At 40.6% G+C, this 17,366-nt stretch overlaps 1 protein-coding gene across 14 annotated transcripts in view; it reads right to left on the minus strand.

Moving 5' to 3' along the window:
• sipa1l1 (signal-induced proliferation-associated 1 like 1) overlaps nt 1-17,366 on the minus strand; it is a 349,286-nt gene that overhangs the window by 150,491 nt on the left and 181,429 nt on the right. The window contains exon 4 of one of the 14 annotated variants that reach the window (XM_080203044.1): nt 145-229. The exons of the other annotated variants lie outside the window; for them this stretch is intronic. The gene's annotated coding sequence lies outside the window, so the exon portion shown is untranslated. The remainder of the gene's footprint in view (nt 1-144; nt 230-17,366) is intronic. 14 annotated transcript variants of the gene reach the window in all.

Genomic DNA, 17,366 nt, shown 5'->3' on the forward strand with positions numbered 1-17,366 from the left:
TTTGGGAGAAAACTGGAGCACCCAGAAGCACCAGAACTTCTCACTGCATATTTCACTTCTTACAGCTAGTATCCTGAAACACAACCAATTCCTTCCTGAACCCACTTGGACAGTCTACTTCAGTGAGTCAAGCCAAATATTTACCTTTCAGGTGAAAAAGGTGCACTTGACTTTCATCCCTGCTGTTACCAAATCTTCAATTTCTATCTCTGGGTATGCAAATCTTGCTCTGCAGTGAAAAACAACATGCATCTGATTAAACTGCTTACCACAGTTTTTAAGTTGTAGCACTGCTCCCCAGGTTGGCTGATGATATAAGTGCAACCCCAAAGACTTCAGCTTCAACCTTTTTAAACAATATAAACAACTGTGAGTAAACAATAATCCTAAAGTGCAATAAACAAAGTAATAAATCATACAAAGTAAAATATAGTTAAAAACACTAATTTGTTGTCTCCTGAAGGGGGATCTCAACAGTGCTTGTCACGAGTCTAACATGAAGATGACAAGTGCTTGCGGAGACTTGTTTCAGCTACTGAAGAAAAAAAATAGGGCACCTAACATAAATCCAATATTTATTTTCAAGTAACTGGAAACAGTAGCTTTAATCTAATCAAAGGATGCAACTCTATTTATGATATCACGGGTTAACAGTCTTCATTTCATTGCTTCTGGGCATGAACATTAAACAATGGTGGCAGATAATTGGAGCTAACACACAAACATTGGCTTCGCAAACCAAAGTTAAATGTGATTTACGCGATTTGTGTGCATGCACCTCCAAAAAGCAGCAACAGGTATATAGATAAATTCAGGCAACCACTGCACTACTTAGAAAAAGAGCGCTCATTTTTGCAGTAGCTCTCACGTAGGCAGACCACATGGGCTGAAAAATCTATTAATAAGTCCAAGATATCCCAAGGAGAAAAGCGCAACAACGAGCTGAAATAATAGTGATTTCACCTTGGCACTTGCAACAAATATGTATTAAATTCAATTTTTAATATATAATGATGGATTTTAATAATCCAGTGAACTTATTCTGACTGAAAAAAATTAATATTTACTCTGCTTCTCAAATAATTCTGAAATCTCAGTGGTTAGTGCAGTTTTTAACTTCTTTGGAACACAGTATCTTCTATTTAAAAAAACACCAATTTTCGTAACATTTGGGGTGAACCAACTGTGGAAAATCCAAACACAGCTTTCACCTCTGGACAGAAGCAAAAACTCAAATGCAGTGGCAATATTAGGCTCCAGAAAACTAGGGCTTAGAAGGAATCAGTTAGCAGTTAAAGCTTTTGACAATGATAATCTGTTCCACAATTTGACAAAAGCTCCACACATTCCCGTTACAAACACTAAGCTGACCTACATTTGGCACATTTACATTTCTGTCCCAAGCCAGTTGCATAGCATGACCAACATTCGTTTTTTAAAAAATTTTGCAAGTACATGTAGCAAATGAGAATAGTTGTGGAACTACAACTGCCCTATTCTCTAATCACCAGATTCAGATCTACAACACAGGCCCACTCAAACAGATATATAGCAACATGCACAGTACCACTATATTGATGCGCCCATCTCACAAAGTTAGAGTTCTTTCTTCCTTCCTACACCGTGGCGATGTCCAATCTGCATTTTGTTTATGTCAGCGAAGAACTCTGTAAACCTAGTCAACATTCATTAGCTTTTTCACCCCTCCCCTACAAGCTCCAAGACATTGAATAGCCAACTGGGCAGTGGTCCTGTAAGACACCATTACTCCTGGGCCAATAGCAATGCTAACATGAATTCAGCACTCATTCAGTAACATGTCCATTTTACATCATCTTTGCTCTTCACTTCAGACAAAGTAACCTCTGTATGAAGTGTTAGGATTCTTGTGTTTTTTGTAAGTCATCTTGCTACTTCCTGGCCTACAGAGCAGCCATTGACAAAAAACCTGGCACAGGATGCAACATATGTTGGTTTCTGAAAAGACTTAATCAAGCACTAAAAGAAAGAGGCACCTGCTTCTCTCACTGCTGCCAGCTGTTGAACCAGCTCAACTTTCCAAGTGTAAGGTCATTTTCAAACTCCACTCCATGAAAACATACCATTCATTATTTATTGTCAGTACTAGAATAAAACCACTGAGGATAGAGGATTCTACCCAAAATGTCACAACCAACACCAATAGAAACCAGAAGCAAAACTGACCAATTAATAATGTTCTCGACATTTCTATTTCATTAGAGATATTTCAGGGATTTAAGTTTCAGTAAATTGCACACTGGCATTGTTAGAATGGAACTGGTGATCAGGGTATTTTAGACAAGAAAGCTGTAAATTGACAGAAGGTCTGCTTGGTACAGGATTTGTCAGGAAACTAGTTCTATTTTTATAAGGGCTGTGACATCCTTTTAAAAAAAGGAGCATCTGACATGCGACCTCATGTAGGCTTAATTTGATGAACTGAGCCTCTATCAATGGACTGCAACGCTATCCAAAAGATGCCAGAAGTAAAAACAGAATATTAGGAAGACTAACCCCTCCCCCTGCCTGACCTGCCACAGAAAGTCCATTCCATTCCCACCCCCAGGACCTATTGCAAAATGACTAATGACATCCAACTTGTCTCTGAACTGAGTTCCTGACCCCATATCCACTTCAAAAGGTAGAAGGAGCAGGTCTCTAATGTAATATCGCTTGCCACAGCCCATCTGCTGCTGTAATCCTCATTCGTATTTTTGTTATCACCAGACACATGTATTTCAATGATCTCCTGGCCAGTTCACATTTTCCCCTCTCCATAAACTTGGGTTCACCCAAAACTATGCCAGCCATCTAGCTTGCACCAAATCCTATTTATCCTTCACACCAGTTTGATTACTTCAATTGGTGATCTGTCTCCCCTTCCCCCGTCACCCTCAAGGCCATACAAACCTGTTTCAAGATTCACCATTCTACATATTCATCATTCATAAGAGTATTTACCAGCTTGTGCAACAGTCCCCAAGAAATGTTCAGTCATCAGAATCAGTGCCTAAAATATTTCAAATCCTCTCCAATGGAAAACATTCCTTCCAAAAGAATTCACAACAATTTAGTTTTCTCACTAAAGACAGGCAATTGTCACTTAATTGTATTCAGCCGCAACAAAACTAAAAAAAGCTCACAATTGCTCTTATCTGCTGCGCAATGACAACATGATGCAACAACTTAACTACAGTCACACTAGATAAAAAGGACTTTAATTCATTAATAGTCAAGGCATTTAAAATCACTTCTCTAACAGCTATTTCTTTTGGTGACCGCTGTTAGTTTCAAGCCGCACATAAATATTGTGGAGAATCTAGTTTACATTCCATCACACAAATGTTTTCCTTCCCAAATGCCAACCTCTAACGTGTTGTTGTTTCTTAGGCACTGATCATTTTTTGCTCATTCTGCCCAAATTATTTTTCATTTATGAGCACAGACAGCAAACGTTAATGAAATACTCAGTGTTGCGACAGTATTACAGGCCAAGTCTGATTCAGTCTCGTCTGGAATCCATATACGTGCACATTGGGAACCCTCTGACCTTTTTATTGTCCATCTCAGCCTGAAGTACTAATTAGGATCAGATGATAGGCATGCCAAATTACTTGAGGTGGTTAGGAGAGATACCGGAAGCACTAAACACAACTTTCAAAAAGTCTTTGAGAATAGGAAGTGGTCTTCAGGGTAGCACAGGTCACAATCTTATTCAATGAATGGGAATAATGCAAGTCAGGAAGTCATAGGCCAACATAGAATATAGAACATAGAAAAACTACAGCACAAACAGGCCCTTTGGCCCACAAGTTGCGCCAAACGTGTGCCTACGTACTAGGCTTATCTATCACCCTCTATCTTACTAAGTCCCATGCACTTATCCAAAAGTCTCTTAAAAGACCCTTTCGAATCCGCCTCCACCACCACTGCCGGCAGCCGATTCCATGCACCCACCATCCTCTGAGTGAAAAACTTAATTCCGACGTCTCCTCTGTACCTACTCCCCAGCACCTTAAACCTGTGTCCTCCTGTGGCAGTCATTTCAGCCCTGGGAAAAAGACCCAGAATCCACTCAATCAATGCCTCTCAACATCTTAATACACCTTCATCAGGTCACCTCTCATCTTTCGTCTCTCTAAGGAGAAAAGACTGAGATCTCTCAACCTATCCTCATAAGGAAAGCCACCTAATCCAGGCAACATCCTTGTAAATCTCCTCTGCACCCTTTTCTATGGCTTCCACATCCTTCCTGTAATGAGGCGACCAGAACTGAGCAAAGTACTCCAAGTCGGGTCTGACCAGGGTCTTACACAGCTGCAGCATTATCTCCCAACTCCTAAACTCAATTCCTCAATTGATGAAGGCCAGTACACCATTCGCCTTCTTAACCACATCCTCTACCTGCGAAGCTGCTTTGAGTGTCCTATGAACCCAGACCCCAAGATCCTTCTCATCTTCCACACTGCCAAGAGTCTTAGCCTTAATATTATATTCCATCATCCTATTTGACCTGCCAAAATGAATCACCACACACTTATCTGGGTTGAAGTCCATCTGCCTCTTCTCCGCCCAGTCTCGCATCCTATCTATGTCTCGTTGCAACTTCTGACGTCCCTCCACATTACCCACAATACCTCCAATCTTTGTGTCATAGGGAAACTTACCAACCTATCCCTCCACTCCCTCATCCAGGTCATTTATAAAAATCACAAAGGGCAAGGGTCCCAGAACAGATCCCTGGGGCACTCTACTGGTGTTTGACCTCCATGCAGAAAAAGACCCATCTATAACCACTTTGCCTGTGGGCAAGCCAGTTCTGGATCCACAAAGCAACATTCCCCTTGGATCCCATGCCCAACTTGTCTTACTTTGATTGTGGCTCAATTTAGTGAGGAGAAGTCTTAGGCCAGTCAGCAGGTAAGTAACTTCCTTTTAGTTTTTGCAACCAATTTTCAGTGCTGCTTTTTGAGTGCTGATGAAGCAGTTCCACAATATGGTGGGAAGCTAAAGCAAGCCAAGAGCCTTCATTTGCGTATTCAAAGGATCCAACACCTGCTTCACTCATGGGTAAAGAAGCCTTGTTTATCATTACTCAAATTTGAAACAGATGAATAAAAAAGGATAGGCAAAAAATGACAAATGAGGTGAGAATGGACATATCCATTAGAAGGGCTAAATGGTTTTCTTATGCTGTAACTTCTAAAGCCAAACACAGCGAGTTGACTGAACTCAGCAGCTTCTTAAGATAGAACCAGAGACCTATTCAACCTCGTATGCAATACTTTGGGTTGGTGGTAGAATAGTTCAGGTCACAAACAATTTTCTTGACCATAACTCACCCACCCCCCCCACCCAAAACTTCCCCTTCAAGTATTACTGTAACATTCTAAAATTCATTCATGCCAACTGGTCTCCATTGCAGAAATGAAGTCTAAAATTGGAACAGAGGAGACAGTTTTATCATGGTGTACAATTACATCTTGTGGAATTTGGATGGTGCTGCACTCAGTAATTGCCTATATGCCACAGGACCACAGCATTTATTAACTTGCACTTGTGTCCTTCGAATTTTCTATAAGAAACAAGAAATTCCACCTCTGAACTGGGAAAATAATGACAATTCTGAAATACCATTATTTTAAAGCTAGCTGTAGGCTAAAAGTTGTCACATCCAGTGCAACTCACATGTGAATACATGTTCTATGACCTTTGTTCATGAAATACTTTTGATGCACTAATTCATGGAGTTATTGATTTTCTGGACAACATCACCACTCTGATCAATGGACCAAATTTTATAATCATAGCTGCAAAACTATAAAAACTGACAAAAGTAGAGGATGTGGTGAGGAATTCAGCATCACAGACTGGTTTGTAGAATGTCAGGAAGATGCATGTGCAACTTGAGATAATTGTGAAGTAATGCGCTTTAGGAGGTAAACCAAGGAATGAAAGCACAGATTCAATAGAGAAATATTGAAGGTTAGAATTATAGAATCCCTATAGTACAGAAGGAGGCCATTCAGCCCACTGAGTCTGCTCCAATTCTGAGTACCTTACACATTCTCCCCACCCCCAAACATTTTTCACGTGCATTAACCATGGCTAATCCATCGAACTCGTACATTTTAGATACTAAGGGGCAATTTAGCACGATAAATCCACCTAACCTCGTGGGCAAGCAGAAACCTTGGATTGTGAAAGACAAATAGCAGAATGTGTAAGTGCACATAGCTAACTCCATTTTAAAAATTATCAAATCTTAAGTTATAAATAGTGGCAGGGGGTACTAGATTGAACAAATTATGAAAACATAATTACGTTATTGTGAGAATAACGTGCAGCGACTTAGACATCCCATTACAAAAAGCACATTAAAACCACAGGGATTCACCAGAGTGACACCTAAGGTGCAAAAATATTTTCAGGTCAAGAAGAGATATAATGACTTTTTTAAAACTATAAAAAAATTGAGAAAGTAAATTGGGAAAGGCCACTACCTCTAATTGGGAAATAAATAACAAGAATTTAAATTGACAATCCCTCGTGATTAGGTTTCATAGAGCGATAGAACACTTTGTCAAAGGAAGTAGCTGCAGTAGCAACCATTGTAACCTTTCAGGGAAATCAGAGTAAGATATAGGACAATGGGAAGGGGAGTAGGACAGTGGGATTAATTTTGAATTGACAAGATGTGAGAAATGGCTTCCTTCTTTTCAGTGAATTTCTATAGCTCTAATTTTAAAAAAAGTCTATACAAGGAAGACCTTACCAACTGAAATTAGAGGTGCTCACAGCCAAACCATTATCAAAAGTTAGCCATGTGCTCATCACTTTCTTTTCTCACGGGGTTAGGGGATTCATGGTTTGCAACTTCTGGCATTAAACTATGAAAAATGCTCTCTATAACATCCATTTATTTATAGTGGAGCGAGCCAGCTGATGAACCCTTAGTTCAAAAAGTGGTTACGTGTTATGTTACTTTTTTTTAAAAACAAAAATGTTGTGCAGATTCAAAAGAAGATATCAATGGAACTATCTGAACATATGCAATTGTGTGTTAAACTGGCTTCAAACAAAAAAAGGCTTTCACTTATATAACAATTTTCAAAGTATAGCCAATGAAGTTTTTGATATAACCAGAAAAGCAGCCCTGTTCTTCCATGAAACAGTGCCATGGCAATTTTTAGATCCACCAAGGAAGGAAATGGAGCATCAGATTAGCATTTCAGCTGAAAGACGGCACCTCTGATAGTGCAATGTTTCCCTGATACTGCACCGGAGTCGGTTTTTTAGCATCCTGATTTTTGTGCTCAAGACCTGGGGTTGGACTTGAACTCGGAACTTTGTGATTCAGAGGCAAGCAGGCGTCCAATTGAGTTACAACTTCAAAGAATTTTTAAAAAAGCATCAAAGAATGAAAAACTGGGTGAAAGAGAAAAAAAAGAAATCAGGCATACTCTTATAGATCTACTCATGGAAAATCATTCAATGACTGCACTGAAATCAAAAGGCTGGCAAAAAACATTAAAATATTTTCAACTTGCAATCTTTAACTTTTGTTGTTTGTCAAGGACAAACTGGATCTAAACATGCATATTTTTAACCCAGCATAAAAGGGAACCTGGCACAGTATAAGTGAAGGCCAGAATTGCATTTCCAGTACATTGTATTGCATTTGTGTTCATAGCGGGAGCTCCCCTTTCCTCCAACATCTTTTTTAAGCCATCTGGTGCAGCATTCGCTGCTACTTCAGTGGCATGAATATGAAGGATAAAACAACTTAAAACCAGGACCACTGACAAGTATACTACAGTTACTGTACTCAAGAGAGGGGAATTGTAATAAGAATCAGATGTATGCTGAGTTTCAAAGTACGTAATTTATAATTATTCGGCCATATAAGAACGGTTACTTTCGTGGTTCTTCTTCAACTTTGGTACAAAAAAAAACACTTCATGGCATGTCAGACTTCAATCACTTTTCCTTCCAACTCCTAACCCCGATTTCCATTATAGATGGCTATGGCTTGCTGCCTTCTTATGCAGCTCTGCCCATGTTTCAGCAGCAAGATTAGCTTTGCAATTCTCCACATGAAGCCAGAGGAAACCTAATCCCATAGAACAGCTGTTCTGTGCAGTTTGTTATGTCGCTCAACATTAATTTACTGTAACGGTCATAATATCAAATCCCTCCCTCTAGCTACCAGAAATATCACTGCTGGTTGGAGTCACTATTCACTTGACTTCTGCTGCTCCCAGTATTTGTTCTTCTCCTCAGGGTTTCAGGAAATTATAACATGACAGCATTCACAGCTTTGCGCTCAACAAGTGTTTTCACCCAAAGTATACATACTTGCGTGGAGTGCACATTAATATGAATTGCGCTTATGATAATTGGAATTTTCAAAAGAACTAGAGTATTCCGATGATACAAAACCAAAGGTTCTGGCTGTCATTAAGAAATCTGGTTCATTAAGATTTCTGATAATGGTTCATGATTGAGGTAAAATCCATTCACTCCCTCCCACAATGACAAGTGTACTACAGTTACTGCACTCGAGAGAGCAGAATTGTAATAAGAATCAGCTTCTTCCCTGCTGTCATCAGGCTTTTGACTAGTCCTACCACGTATTGAGCTGATCTTTCTCTTCACCCTACATGTAACTGCAACACTATATTTTGCACCAGTACCCTGTCTTTCTCCTCATGTACTTTATGAACAGTATCTTTTGTCTGTATAGCGTGCAAGAAGCAATACTTTTCATCATGTCCCAGTACAAATAACAATAAATCAAATCAAACCAAACAATTGAGTTGCCTGTGTTCAACAGCTTTTTAATCATTCTTGGTGGATCAGGACTTTGGTCTTGGCTGAAAGATTGCACCCTTTTGTGTTCTTTCATCTTTACTTTCTTTCTGCAGCCTGCTGTATTTGTGAATTCTGGGCCAGTCCCACCTCTAATGATATTATCTTCTTGACATGGGAGTCAAAGAGAAAAGAAAACTGCGCCATCGGCTGTGGCTCAGGGGTAGAATTCTCACACTAGCCAGCATGTCGAGAGTTCAGCTCCAGAAATTTGAGCAAATGATCACGGCTGATGCTCCAGTATAGTACCCGGGGAATACTGCACAGTCGGTGATACAGTCCTGATGAGACTTTAAATCAATGCCACAACTGTTCTCTTGGGTGTATGCAAAATAGATTCCAAAGCTCTATCCCAAAGAGGAAAAGGGGTGTTCTCCCCACTGTTCTAGTCGATATTTAAATCACTCAACCGAAAACAAATAGTTTGATCACCATCATCATAATGCTGTTATGAAAGCTTGTTGGACAAATTAGCAGTCACATTTTCCATATTACAGCAGTGACTACACTGCAAAGATATTACTTGGGATTACTTGGTAAAACACTTGGGATATCCCGGGTCATGAAAGGCACTATGTAAATACAAATCTTTCTTACCAAGCGACAAAGTCAGTACAATCAGCACAAGTGGCTTTTTCAATACTTAAAAATCACACTGCCCCACAGAAAGCACAACACTTCAATCATCATACAAGCTGTGATGTGTCAAGGACAGGAATTTTATTTTTGTAAATCAGTCACAGCTTTTCCTTTCCACATATAAACTCAAGAAATTTTATTGTTAGCCCCACCAAGACCGGAATCAGAGGCAAGTGGCAAAACTAGTGCCACCAGTCACTGCAGCATGGTGACAGAGTGGTTAGCACTGCTGTTTCACACTGCCAGAGTCCTGGGCTTGGTTCCCAGCTAGGGTCAATGTCTTTGTGGGGTTTGCATGTTCTGCTCGTCTCTGTGTGGGTTTCCTCTGAGTGCTCCGGTTTCCTCCCGTAGTCCAAAAGATGTGCTGGTTAGGTGCACCTGGTCATGTTAAATTCTCCCTCAGTGTACCCAAACAGGTGCCAGAGTATGGTGACTAGGGGATTTTCATAGTAACTTCATTGCAGTGTTAATGTAAGCCTACTTGTGACACTAATAAATAAACTTAAACTAGTCTGCATGTTCATTCCCAGTTCCAAATGGCCACTGGCACAATTTTGCAAAAGTGGAATATTTGATGGGGTTGGCAGAGTGGCAAAGATTGTTAATAGCCTATTAAGGGCAACTGGTATTTTCAAATCAGCCTCAAGATAGACAGCAGAGACAGTTTAGCTACCTAGAAGCAGAAGGCAGATTTAAACACTCCAGGTAGATACGTCATGGAGGTCCTCCCTCCCTGTCTGGACGCTGCAGTAGCTGCAGCACACCTCTGCAAAAGCCATTTGTTTATTTTGCATTTTAAAAAAGTTGGCATGGGAGTACCCTCATTTGGAAATGTCCTCTCTCTATGTCCCAAACACACAGTTACTTGCCACCACAGGCTGTTGTTCTTTTCAAGCTGCAAGGCCTCTGATTCGCCCTCCAGCTCCACTTGTTTGTCTGCTGTCCGTCAGTAAGCCCACTCCCTGGTCATTAATTGACCTTGAAGTTGGGCCATGTGAAGGTAAGGGAACAGGACCAATAAACAGTCCCAACCCATCTTTTCAACAGCTGGAGAGGAAAACTCGGTCCAAGTTTTTTTCCACCAGTTTCATATTGTGAATGGGGTAACCGGGGAATTGGAATAAACAGAATTTGTTTTTTCTGACTCACTCATTTAAGAATCCCAATGTAAAATGGCAGGCAACACACCGAACCGAACCAAACCCGTATGGAACTGCACACCTACACAATTGCTGAATTCACTAGGGTCAGGGGATAGTGGTGAATAATAATACAGCTGCTTCCCAGAGAAAAAGAAAAAGAATCATCTGTGAGTTACAGATCAAGTACCTCACTAACCCTCAACTGGGAGGGTTAAAGCGATTGCATGGTCCACGTTCTTCTTTAAAATGTGTGAATGCTGCTATATACTGTATACACCTATACATAAATATTTTATTTTTCTTTATTTCTTGGAAGGTAAGGAACTAAATGGGATAGAACAGCAAGAGATTTGGGACTAAGGATGCTTTTTTTTTAAAAAAGCAGAAAACTTAATTGATAATGCCGCAAATCTATATGGAAAAATTGAGATTAATTTTTAGAGGGATAGATTACAAAAACAGGAGACAAAGATATTTAGACTAGATTTGGAGAACAGTGCTGTTCTGCTCTCCATACTGCAAAAGGAATGTTGAAACACTGAAGAAAGTGCAGAAAAAATTTACAACAATGTTGCTAGAACTGAAAAAAGGCAACTATCGGGTAGATTGAACCATTTGGGGTTGATTTCTCTCAATGAGAGAAGCTCCTGAGGATAATTGGTAAAACTCTTCAAAATGAAGGAAAAGTTCAAAAGGATAGACATGAGAAACTGTTGCCATTTGTGGATGAATTCAAACAAGACAGTATTAAGATAGTCTCTAACTGATCTAAAGAGGAACTTGGAAATTTAGAAGACGTGGCTTTACAGAGTGGTGAAAATGTAGAACACTCTACCTGGCAGCACAAAAAGAGGAGACTTGATGTATACGTAGTTGAGGAACACAGGAAAAGGGGATACAGGACAATAAAAAAGTAGGTGGTTTGTGTGGAGTACAGCACTAAACACCATTTGGGTTCAATGGTCTGTTTCTGTGCTGCCAATTCTATACAGGTTGCAGAATGGAAAAGCAGATTATACAGAATGGATTGCAAACCTTTTCGGTATCCTGTCAATGGTCCGGTACTGGTTGGCATCTGTTCTAGCTCTCTGATGGCAATAGCAGAACAAGGTGATGAATTGAAATATCACACAGCATTAATGTGACAGATAGCCTTAACATGATTTAATCTATCCCATATGTGGAATTATGTATGTTGGAAGGGGCTGAAATCAAATCTGGGTAAATGTTGAATGAGTTGATTTGTGCCAATACACAAAGCAGACTTGTAAAAACACTGGGGTATATACAGTCACAGTCAGCTGCTCACTGCTACATGCTCTAGCACTTAACTCTGAAAAAGAGCCTGGGCCTCCTGTACAACTCTATTAAAACCAAAGGAAGAATGAGAAGCATTGCTGTTATTTTCCTTTGATCAGTAACATTATTGGCCAAGAATCTCTTTGTTAAAGTCATTTTCTTTAGTGCAAAGATAATCAGATAGCCAAACTCTAATCCCACTGGTTCAGCCTGCGTCCCTCAGCGCTGTCTGATTCTGATATACTTGAAACGGAGAATTAAAGCCCATCACATATCACCATCCAACATACTACTTTGATTTATTACTGTCACATGTATTAGTATACAGTGAGAAGTATTGTTTCTTGTGCGCTATACAAAGCATACCATTCATAGAGAAGGAAAGGAGAATGCAGAATGTAGGGTTACAGTCATAGCTAGGGTGTAGGCTAAGAGTTTAAAAGAATTAGAATAAAGTTTTAGAAGCATAGAAGGGAAGTAAAAGATAGAATTAAAGAGTATGCTGGGCACAGCTTGCAAGTCTCTGCCATGTTCTGGTGCCATCTTGGTTCTCCACTGGTGATACAGCCGCAGTAGATTTCAGCCATATCAGATACATAGAATCAGAATGGTTATGGCACTGAGGTGACCAGTTAGCCTGCCATGTCCATGCCAGCTTTCTGCACATGTAATCACCTAGTCCCATTCCTCCGCCTTTTCACCTACGTAGCCATGCAAATAGTTTTTCCTTTAGATAACTATCCAACTCCTTCTGAAAGTAATGAATCTGCCTCTATAACACTGAGGTATTGCATTCCAGATCCTAACTGTACGCTGAGTTTTCCCTCATGTTGCAGTTGCTTCTTCTGCCAACCATCTTAAAACAACGTCCTCTGGTTCTCAACTGTGCACCAACAGAACAGTTTCATATTACTTCCCTGTCCAGAGCCTTCACTGTTTTGAAAACCTCTATCAAATTTCCTCTCAAATGTTTCTTCTCCAAGGTGAATAGCCACAACTTCTCAAATCTACCCATAAAGTTGAAGTTACTCATCTGTGGAACAAATCTCATGAAGCTTTTCTGTGCCCTCTTTAATGCCTTCATCTCCTCGCAAACAAATTTGTGCTCCAACTGCTCTAATTTTCCAGTTGAAGTTCAGCTAGTTTTTATACAGATCCATAATCTATTTCCTTGCTTTTGTACTCTAATGCTTTAGAAAACCCAGGATTCCATATGCTATATTAACTGCTTTCTCAACCTGTCCTGCCACCTTCTGTGATTTGTGCACAGATATCCTCAGGCTCCTGTGTTCCAGTACCCCCCTTTTGAAGTTATACACTTTATCTAATGTTGGCGCTCATCATCCTTCCTACCAAAATGAATCATATCACATTTCTCTGCATTAGGTTTCATCTGTCATTTCCACCAGTCTGTGTATGTCCTTCTGAAGTTTATTCTCCTCCTCACAGATCACAATACTTCCAAGTTTTGTACCATCTGCAAATTTTGTTCTCAACACCCATTAATATCTTTAATATATAACGAAAGTAAGAGTGCTAACATCAATCACAGGGGAATCCCACCATAAACCTTCTTCTGGTCCACAAAAATAACTACTCACCTACTACTCTTTATTTCCTGTCACCCAGCCAATTTCATACCCATGCTGCCACTCTTATTCCTTGGCCTCTGATTTCACTGACATGTTATTGGACACATTACCAATGCCTTTTAGAAATGCACATATACTACATGGGCTGCAATACCCTCATCTACCCTCTCTGTTGCCTTATCAAAAACTTAAGCAAGGTGGTTAAATGCAATTTGCCCTAACAAATCCACCCTGGCCCTCCTTACTTAACCCACATTTGTTCAAATGACAGTTAATTTCATCCTGAATTATTGTTTCGAAAAGTTTTCCCAACACCAAGATTAAGCAGACAGGCCTACAGTTATTGAACTTACCCTTATACATTTTTCTTTTTGATCAAGGGTGTACATTTGTAGTTATCCAGTCCTATCACACAACACCTATACCCGTATTGGTAGATTAAAGCCAGAGTCTCTGCAATTTCCACTCTTCCTTTGCTCCCCAAGTATCCTTTGATGCATCACATCTGGCCCTTGTGATTGTCAACTTCAAGTAATCCAGCCTAATTAATGTCCAATTTTTCACCCATCTAGAATCTTAACTGCCTCTTCTATCACTAGGACTTAGGGTGCATCCACTTCCTTGCTAAGATAGATGCAAAGTACTCATTTAGTATTGCAACCATGCCCCATTTCCGTGTATAAATCCTCTGGTCGGTCCCTAATCAGCTCCACTCTTCTTTCAACCGCTTTCTTTTTTCTATTTATATGCCTAAAGACAATATTTACATTTCCTTTTATGTTAGCTGCCAGTCTCTTTCATTTTCTCTGCTTTGTGTGTTTTTTCACTGGTTCTCTGAACCTTAGAACCATAGAATCCTTACAGCAGAAAGAGGCTATCTGGCCCATCAAATCTGCACCGATTCTCTGAAAGAGCATCCCACCCAGGCGCTCTCCTTTGCCTTATCCCAGTAATCCTGCACATTTACCATGGTTAATCCACCTAACCCGCACATCTTTGGACTGGAAGAGGAAACCAGAGAAAACCCACAGAGACATGGGGAAAACATGCACACTCCTCACCTAAGGCTGGAATTGAACCTGGGTGCCTGGTACTGAGGCAGCATTGCTAATCACTGTGCCACTCTGCTGCCCATCCCTTCTATATATTCAGTCTGGTTTTCAATTGGTATTATCCATCTCTCATCTGCCATATGCATCCTTTCTCTGCTTCATCTTGTCCTCTATTATCCAAAAGAATTCTTGTTTACCCTACCTTTCCACTGTGAAAATATACCTGAACTTTTACCTGTACCTGAAGTATGTCCTCCTTAAAGGAAGTCCATTGTTCAATTAGTTTTCCCTACCAATGTGCAATGCCAATTTATCTGGGCCAGATCTCTTTGCACCCCAATGATGTTGGCCCTCCGTTAATTAATTATTTTTGCTCTGGATTACTCTGTTCTTTTCCAGGTGCAAAGGGAGGAGATGACTTTTACATACACTTTGTTTTTCAAACTAGAATCTGACAAGCTAGTATTTGTTGACTGACTAGTCATTTCTCTAGCCATCTCAAAGAGGAGAAAAACATAAAAACTTCTAAAAAGTTATAACTGCTAGTTCCAGACAAAAACCTTTGAAACAATGAGGTGCACACAAAATATTCTGAACTAAGCACAAAACACGAGAACAGCATAAAGCAGTGGGAAGCAATCTTACCCGTCAAGAAGTGAATCTAAAATCATTTTGGCTTTTTCAAAAAAGCTAAGTGAATTGTTAAAATAGTGAACCAATATAAAGCAGGTCAATCTCATCCAATGAGGCCCACTACTGCTGTGCAATAGAAAAGGTTAATCAGCATTCACCCCAAGTGATAATCCGACGATAAAATTTTTGACACCAACACTGCTGGTTGATCTTGTGTGCCTGCCCTTCATTCCGATAAGTGCAGGCATGCGAGTGGTGACAGAAAAGGTTGGGAATGAGAGATCACACCTAAAGAAAATGGATACCACTGAAGCATCACAATCAGAAAACCAACATCCTAAACCTATTAGTAGAAAGCAAGCAGAAAGAGTCGAGAACTTTAAGTTTTTAGGTGTCTAAATCACTAACAACTTGTCTTCCGCCCTCCCTGTATGCTCCCACTGCGCGACACTGGCGTGAACTTGGTTTTCAGGAACAATTATCGGAATTTTACCAGCCCAAAATCAGGTGAGGCTCGCAGAACGGAATTCTCCATTGGTCTCATGTGGGATCTTATGAACCTCGCCCGAGTGAGGTCTTAAAATACCAACAGTTGCCTCAATGCTGGGAGAAGAGGCAGATTGGGCCTGAGAGTCTGATGGGGAGGGTGGAGGGTGCTAGTGACGAGGAGGGAGGCTGCCCATGCTTGCGGGATTGGGGATCACGTGGCTGTGTGGTGAACTGGTCTTTGCATTGTGCAAGAGGGGATTCTGATGGAGTTTTTGACTGAAAATGCCAACTCAGTTTCTCTCTACAGATGCTAAGTACTTTGGGATGAGGGGAGAACACAAGCAAATAAATGGAGAAAAAATAAAGGAAGGAAATCTCATCTGCACCCCATCATTCTCAAAGTATTAAACACTTCTGTTCAACAGTTACGATGCCTAGCAACATCTGGCTCAAGGAGATGCTCTAAGGAATGCCCCAGTACATCACTCCAAAGAGTGCAGCTTTTGTGACTGAAGTGATGAAATAAGCACCTTAAATAGAATTTAGCCCAGAATAGGTGTGTCATTCTGGAATACTAACCAACCATTTCTACAGAAACATTTGTGAAGTCATGCTGGTCCCCTAGTGTAGTACAATTAGGGGAAACTATCCAGTCACATGGTCAGCTTGAAAGAGGAGACCAAAAAAAGGAAGAGGGACAGGGAGAAATCGTGATCTAAGCATTTTAAATTTTTGGGTGATAAGAACATGAATAGAAGCAGGAGTAGGCCATCTAGCCCTTCGAGCCTGCCCCGCCATTCAATAAGATCATGGCTGATCTGAAGTGGATCAGTTCCACTTTCCCGCTTTCTCCCCATAACCCTCAATTCCCTTGTCTATCAAAATCCTATCTACCCGTGACTTAAATATATTTAGCGAGGTAGCCTCCACCACTTCAACGGGCAGAGAATTCCAGAGATTCACCACCGTTTGAGTGAAGAAGTTCCTCCTCAACTCTGTTCTAAACTGCCCCCCCCCCAATCTTGAGGTTGTGCCCTGTAGTCCTGCTATCCTTTCTGAGCAGGAAGAATCTCTCTATCTCTACCCTATCCATCCCTTTCATTATTTTATACGTCTCTATAAGATCCCCCCTCATCCTTCTTATCTCCAATGAGTACAGACCCAGTCTATTTAGTCTCTCTTCATAGTCCAACCCCCTCAACTCCGGTATCAGCCTAGTGAGCCTCCTCTGCACTCCCTCCAAGGCCAAAATAACCTTGCACAAGTGCGGCGACCAAAACTGCACAGAGTACTCCAGCTGCGGCCTCACCAGTGCCCTGTACAGAAGTTGCAGCAAGACCTCCCTGCTTTTATATTCTATTCCCCTTGCTATAAAGGCCAGCATACCATGATTGGTATCAGAGGACAACATTTCTGCATCTAAGAGAAAGCTATAGTTTGTAAAACAAATGGCCCTGAGCTGAAATCCTCATTGGCAAATGCTAGTATTGCTATACCACTGACAGGTGAATTGCATTGAGCAGGTACAGCTGCTTACTGCATGGTGTGTGGTATAATTCCCAGGATATCCCATCCAGTGAAAAATCTCTAAACATTTACTTACCACCAGACATTCATAACTTAGAATT

Source organism: Carcharhinus amblyrhynchos, chromosome 14, assembly GCF_965287045.1.
Source record: "Carcharhinus amblyrhynchos chromosome 14, sCarAmb.v2.hapA, whole genome shotgun sequence".
NCBI classification, from domain to species: domain Eukaryota; kingdom Metazoa; phylum Chordata; class Chondrichthyes; order Carcharhiniformes; family Carcharhinidae; genus Carcharhinus; species Carcharhinus amblyrhynchos.